Genomic DNA, 5,932 nt, shown 5'->3' with positions numbered 1-5,932 from the left:
TGCTACATATAAACTTAGACACTGAAACTTCAGAGGTTTCCAAATGCTATTCAAGGGGACCAGTTATATATTAAAAAATGATCAGAACAATTTTTAAAAATGTAATTCCTGGACTGCACTCCGGATTTTTAAATGATTCTTTAAATTTTTTAAAGTTTATTTTTCAGAGAGAGACAGAATGTGAGTGGGTGAGGGGCAGACACAGGATTCTAAGCAGGCTCTGAGCTCTGCACTCTCCGCACAGACCCCCATGGGTCTCAAACTCACAGAACTGGGAGACCATGACCTCAGCCCAAGTTGGACGTTTCACTAACTGAGCCACCTAGGCACCCCCAAATTTTAATGATTCTTAAGAGTTCTGATTCCCAATCAGCTTTAAAAATTATGGTACTATTTAGTCTTATAAACTCTTTCAAATTAAAATTCTATATAACTTTAAAATGTTTTATTATATTTGTCAAAATTCACTTTTGCATACATTGCTATTGTTCATCTTCTCTTAAAGAAGCACGTGATTATAACAATTTTTTTTTTTTAAATCAGCACTGATTTTATTAAATATTCATGCAAACTGTGTCTAGACTCTCATGTAGGTAGGAGTAAGAATGCCTGGCTTCTGGAACAGTGTACATTAAATGACTCACATGAAGAAGACCAGGTGGGTTGCCTGGGACGCAGGTGGGCTCCGGCCCAGGGCCACAGGCCAACAGAGCCAGAGACCCCTACTTGGCTGGGCCCAGGTGGCCAGCATCATGGCCCTGTTCAGTTCAGGAACTGCTTCACCCTGGCCTACTTCCCCTACTTCCTCACTTACAAGTACAGCAGGCTGTCCAAGTACAACACCTCCTGAAAGTGTATGCAGCCTGGGGTCACCCACCTCCTCATGCAGCTCTGCAAGATGGCGTTCCTGGCTACGTTTTGTTCCCACCTAGGAAGGTGGCATCTATGACTTTATTGGGGAGTTGACCAAGGCCAGTGTGGATGTGACAGACCTGACAGACTTAAACCTTGAGATGTCACAGAATGCAGGCAAGGGGGAATACAAGATCACGGTTGCTGCCCCAGGCTAGACCATCTCCAAGCTCATTACGTCCCACTGCGCTCCCTTCTGGGTTGGAGCCCCGGGCTTGGGGTTTGGCTGGAAATGTATCCATATGAGCACTGACTCCAAAATCAGTTTGGCCCACTACATCGTCGCATCTGCCCAGGTCTGGATGATAACACGCTATGACCTATACCACAGTTTTCTGTGAGCAGTGCTCCTACAGATGTTCCTTAGTGTCTATAAGGGCTTTGTCATGGAGACCTTTGTCCACCTCTGTTCCCTGGACAGCTGGACAGCACTGCTATCTGGAGCAGTGGTAAAAGGGCTGCTAGCCCTCAGCACACTGGTCTTCGAGGTTACTGTTGTCAACAGGCATAGGTGTGGTTTACCAGGCATTCACACACCCTTGCCCTGGCTCCAGGTTTCAGTGAAATAAATAGTATTTGGAAAGTTAAAAAATAAAGATAGATAAATATATATATATATATATATATATACTCACTACTTGTGAAAATACTGCAATGCCAATAATCACTTTGTTTACTAAATTATAAATGTAAGGGTGTCTGGGTGACTCAGCCTGTTAAGCTTCAGACTCCTGATTTTGGCACAGGTCATGATCTCACAGTTTGATGCATGAGTTTGAGCCCCGCATCAGTCTCTGTGCTGACAGTGCAGAGCCTACTTGGGATTCTCTCTCTCCTTCTCTCTCTCAAAATAAATTAAATTTTAAAAAATTATAAAAATATGGGCACCTGGGTGGCTCAGCTGGTTAACCATCCAGCTTCGGCTCAGGTCATGATCTCACAGTTCGTGGGTTCAAGCACCATGTCGGGCTCTATGCTGACAGCTCAGAGCCTGCTTCGGATTCTGTGTCTCCCTCTCTCTCTGCCCCTCCCCCTCTTTCACTCTGTCTCTTTCTCAAAAATAAACATTTAAAAAATAAAAAATTATAAAAAGAAACATATTATTTCTTCATAATCTACTTTTATATACATATAACTGGGCCTGGCTGGGCTCTCCCTAGAATTATTTTCTATTTGAGAGAAAAAAGCTAAAGAATTGGCTGTCTGCTGGACTCAGTCGAATAGGTCAATATATTTTGTTTAGATGTCATCATCTTTGTGACTTTTAAAGAAAATTCATTAATTATTGATTAATAAGACAACTTGACATAAGGGTACAAATAGGGATTAGAGAGAGGGAAATAAGAGTTACTGTTATAGTTATTTTGGCTGCATATTATATAATAGGGGAAATGCTTCTTGAAATCAGCTGATGGGGGTTAGAACCAAGCAATCAGCTTTGATGAACTTGGGAAAACTGTATAATGTTGATCTTAATAATTTCCTTAAAAAAATTAAGTGAGGCTTACATGTGAAAACATATAAATGATCTAGAATGGGTTTTGGCATTTAACCATCACTGTCACATCATACGGGCAGTCTGCTGTTGTCATCTGTAACTGAGACAAAACCTGCAAATCTGATCCAAGAGGAAATGTAGGTTATAGCTCAGTATGAATGTTCCTTGTATTATGTGCTTGTTTGCTGCACATCATCGATGTCAGCTTTAGGGCAGAACGTGCTTCAACATTTTGTGACTATTGTTATGTCGTCAGTGAGGAGAACTTAGAATTGTTTCCATATATTTATCAAACGATGCCAAACAGCAATGTTGGTTTAATGAATGTTTAACTATGTAATACTGGTGGCAATAATTTCACATTGCACTTCTCAAGCACAAAGATGGCTTTAAAAAAAAGTTATCTTGAAGGCACCTGGGTGGCTCAGTTGCTTGAGCATCTAACCTTGCTGGTCCCAGGGCTGGAGGATCGAGCCCCACCTCTGACTCTGTGCAGAGTGTGGAGCCTGCTTAAGATTCTCTCCCTCTCTTTCTCTGCCCCTCTTGACCACTCATGTGTTTTCTACCTCATTAAATAATTTAAATAGTCATCTTGAATTATAATGTATTTATTACAGATATATGTAGAGTTTATGGTTTTCCTTGACAGAAAAAAGCAGATTGCTATATTTGGACATTTGATTTGGACATTTGACTACTACATTTTTATATCACTTATTTTACTTTTATTTTTTGTTTTAATTTAACTTGCATATTTATTTTAGGCTCTAACTTAATGTGCTCCAAGTATTTGCTAAAAACATCTAGTTGAAATCAAAATTTTCACGTTATTTTTAAGAAAAGATGTTTTTTAACCTCATAATTAGTACCAGAATGAATTTAGTCACAATATTCCACAATCGGAAATAATTATTTCATAGTGGGTAATTCAGCTTTGAGTCAAATAAGAGATTTGACTCATTCTCTATTCTCACAATACTGTATTCCTCCTCTATATCTCAGTGGGTACAAGGAAGATATTCAACTTTGTATGTTATCAGAGAAACTCCAAATTAATTCTTCAGGCTATTGCCAATGAGAAAATATGAGAATGTGAAATAAAGGTTATTACTGTGACAAAGAGGAGCTCTGAACATTGATAGCCATTTGGGTTTAATATTGTTAAATGAGGCCACATTACTGCTATAACAGTTGGCTGTCTAATAAGCTGGAATATCTCATCAGGAATACTATAACAAGATGTGCTCTGAAGGGTCTGTTGGAAAACAATAGCTTGAAATAGCTCATTTAAGGTTCAGTATCCTCTCATTTGCCTCCTCTATATTGTCTACTTCTGCAGGGTTAGCAATGAGAACGAAGCATCACACGCTTATCAGTCTCTGGCACCCTGACTTAGGGTTTTGATTAGTCCCCAAAGAAAGTATGTTTTACTGGAAGATATCCTGATTATCAACAAAAAGAAGCAGGATGGCAAATGAAGTTGGGAGAAATTGCTCAAATACAGAATGGAAATATAAAACCTATCAATTCAGTGACATTTCAGTCTGTTAAGCACTGGCCATCAAAGCACTGGCTATGTTGTATTGATAGATTTAGTGTCCATCCTCAAGGCTTTTGTGAATTTAAATCTTTTGAATGTATCTCTATTTTTTTTAAATAGAGGGTCTTTTAATATAAAATTATACCATTTAATTTCATACATACATATATATGCACATATATATAGTTATATATTTTTATTTACAATTTAGAACAAACAATAGCAACTAATTTTAAGTTTTCCCTTTAAATTTGGATATCGGTTTTTTTTTTTCAGAATAAAAATATACTTCTTGTAAAAACATGCCTTTTAGGTAAAATTCTGTTTGTAGGACTACAATTTTGAGCCATTTTTACAATGTTCCAGATTATAGATTTCTGTGCAATATGAATTAGGAAAAAATATAAAAATGTCAATAACAATTATGACACTGCCATGGATTTGGTAAAAATCTTTTCATTGAAAAGTTAGATGTAATTTCAGTGACTCATAGTATGCTCTTCAGGATTTATATTCCATTACCTCTTCCAGGTTACTTTACATAAAATCCTGCATATTATAGTAGTGTGCAAATTAAGTTTCCAGAAATCTAATACATAGTGTATTTCTACTTTCAAAGATGAACAAAACCCATGCATTAAAAATGCATGCTATTCCACTGAAATTTTAAGAGGTTTTTCTTTTTTGGTGTGTTTTATCATTCCCCAAAGTGCAGTGAAGATGTTTGGTTTGAGATTAATAATCTCTCTCGCATTTGCAAGACTGCTTTAAAACTTCCTAGTGTGCAATCTTCAAATTTTGTTGATACGTCCTTGGAAGAATGCCAGATTTGCATAAATTAACCAAATTAATCATCTCGGACTCACTGACTCGAACCTGAAACTACTTATTCAGTAATATCTGAGGGCCTACTATGTGCCAATTATGTTTAGCACTGAAGATTCCAGATACATAGAAACAGAAACAGCCCTTTGTTCTGATGGATCTTCCTGCTATTAGGAAAGAAGACAGTGAGTGATCAAAATGGCACACTGATGAAATGGTGATTCCAGAGTGAAAAAAAAACAAAAACAAAAATACAATTAGATGAGGGTATATTACAAATTGTTTAAAAAGTTTCTGAGAAAGCGATGCTTGAGTTGATATCTACAGAATGAATGGCATTTGACTGGGTTAAGTGCCAGTGGACAGTGTGCAACTGGAAGCATTTCAGAGGGAAAATTAGGACAAAAAATCCTGTGATGTGAGGAAGCCATAGTGCATTTGATCTACTTAAGGAAGTCTGTGTATCCTTGGAGCAGAGGAAATGGAGACTGAACTTCTACAGAACTTGCAAAAAGTATGGTTATTACGCTAAAGTGAGAATGAGACAACTCCAGAGCAGAACTTGTAATCATGTGTTTGGGGGTGTAGTTTGCTTTTTCCCCTAAAATTGAAGAGATGTGAGCATTTCTGTAGGTCAATGAGACCGACAATGTACAGAGACTGATAGAATGCCTAAGAAAGATGAATATGATTGTTAAGATAAATTTTCCAGGAAGAAGATAAAAAATAGAATCCAAAGAGCAGATGGAGGGCATGACTTTTGAAAGAAATAGGATTAATTCTTCTTTCATAACAGCAGAGATGGGAACTTGGTGGATTCATGGCTGCTGTTCTTTCAGGACAGTGGGCACCAAGCCTATTGGCTTGATGTCCTGACTCATCGTCCTGGGGTGACAGGAGTCTAGCCTGTGAACTCCCTGCTCATGTGGACAGGGGGTTGCTAAACAAAGAAACTGCTATTTTATGACTTGTCTGCATATTTTCTATAGAGATAAAAATTTTCAGGCCCATAAATATTGACTCTTTCTGATTCTAAGTATGTCTAGCATTTCATGGAAGGACATTAAGGGTTAATAAGATACTATAATAAGATACTCAATGTTTAAAAAAGAAAGCATATATGTTTAAAAATGGCCATTCCCCCTTGAACTCAACAT

General features: G+C 37.6%; 1 pseudogene; it reads left to right on the top strand.

The window, feature by feature from the left end:
* Window positions 1–778: 778 nt before the first annotated feature.
* Window positions 779–1,481, top strand: LOC102965386 (annotated as a pseudogene).
* The last annotated feature ends 4,451 nt before the right edge of the window (window positions 1,482–5,932 follow it).

This window comes from Panthera tigris, chromosome A1, assembly GCF_018350195.1.
Source record: "Panthera tigris isolate Pti1 chromosome A1, P.tigris_Pti1_mat1.1, whole genome shotgun sequence".
NCBI lineage: Eukaryota > Metazoa > Chordata > Mammalia > Carnivora > Felidae > Panthera > Panthera tigris.
This window is presented reverse-complemented; position numbering and strand designations above follow the sequence as displayed.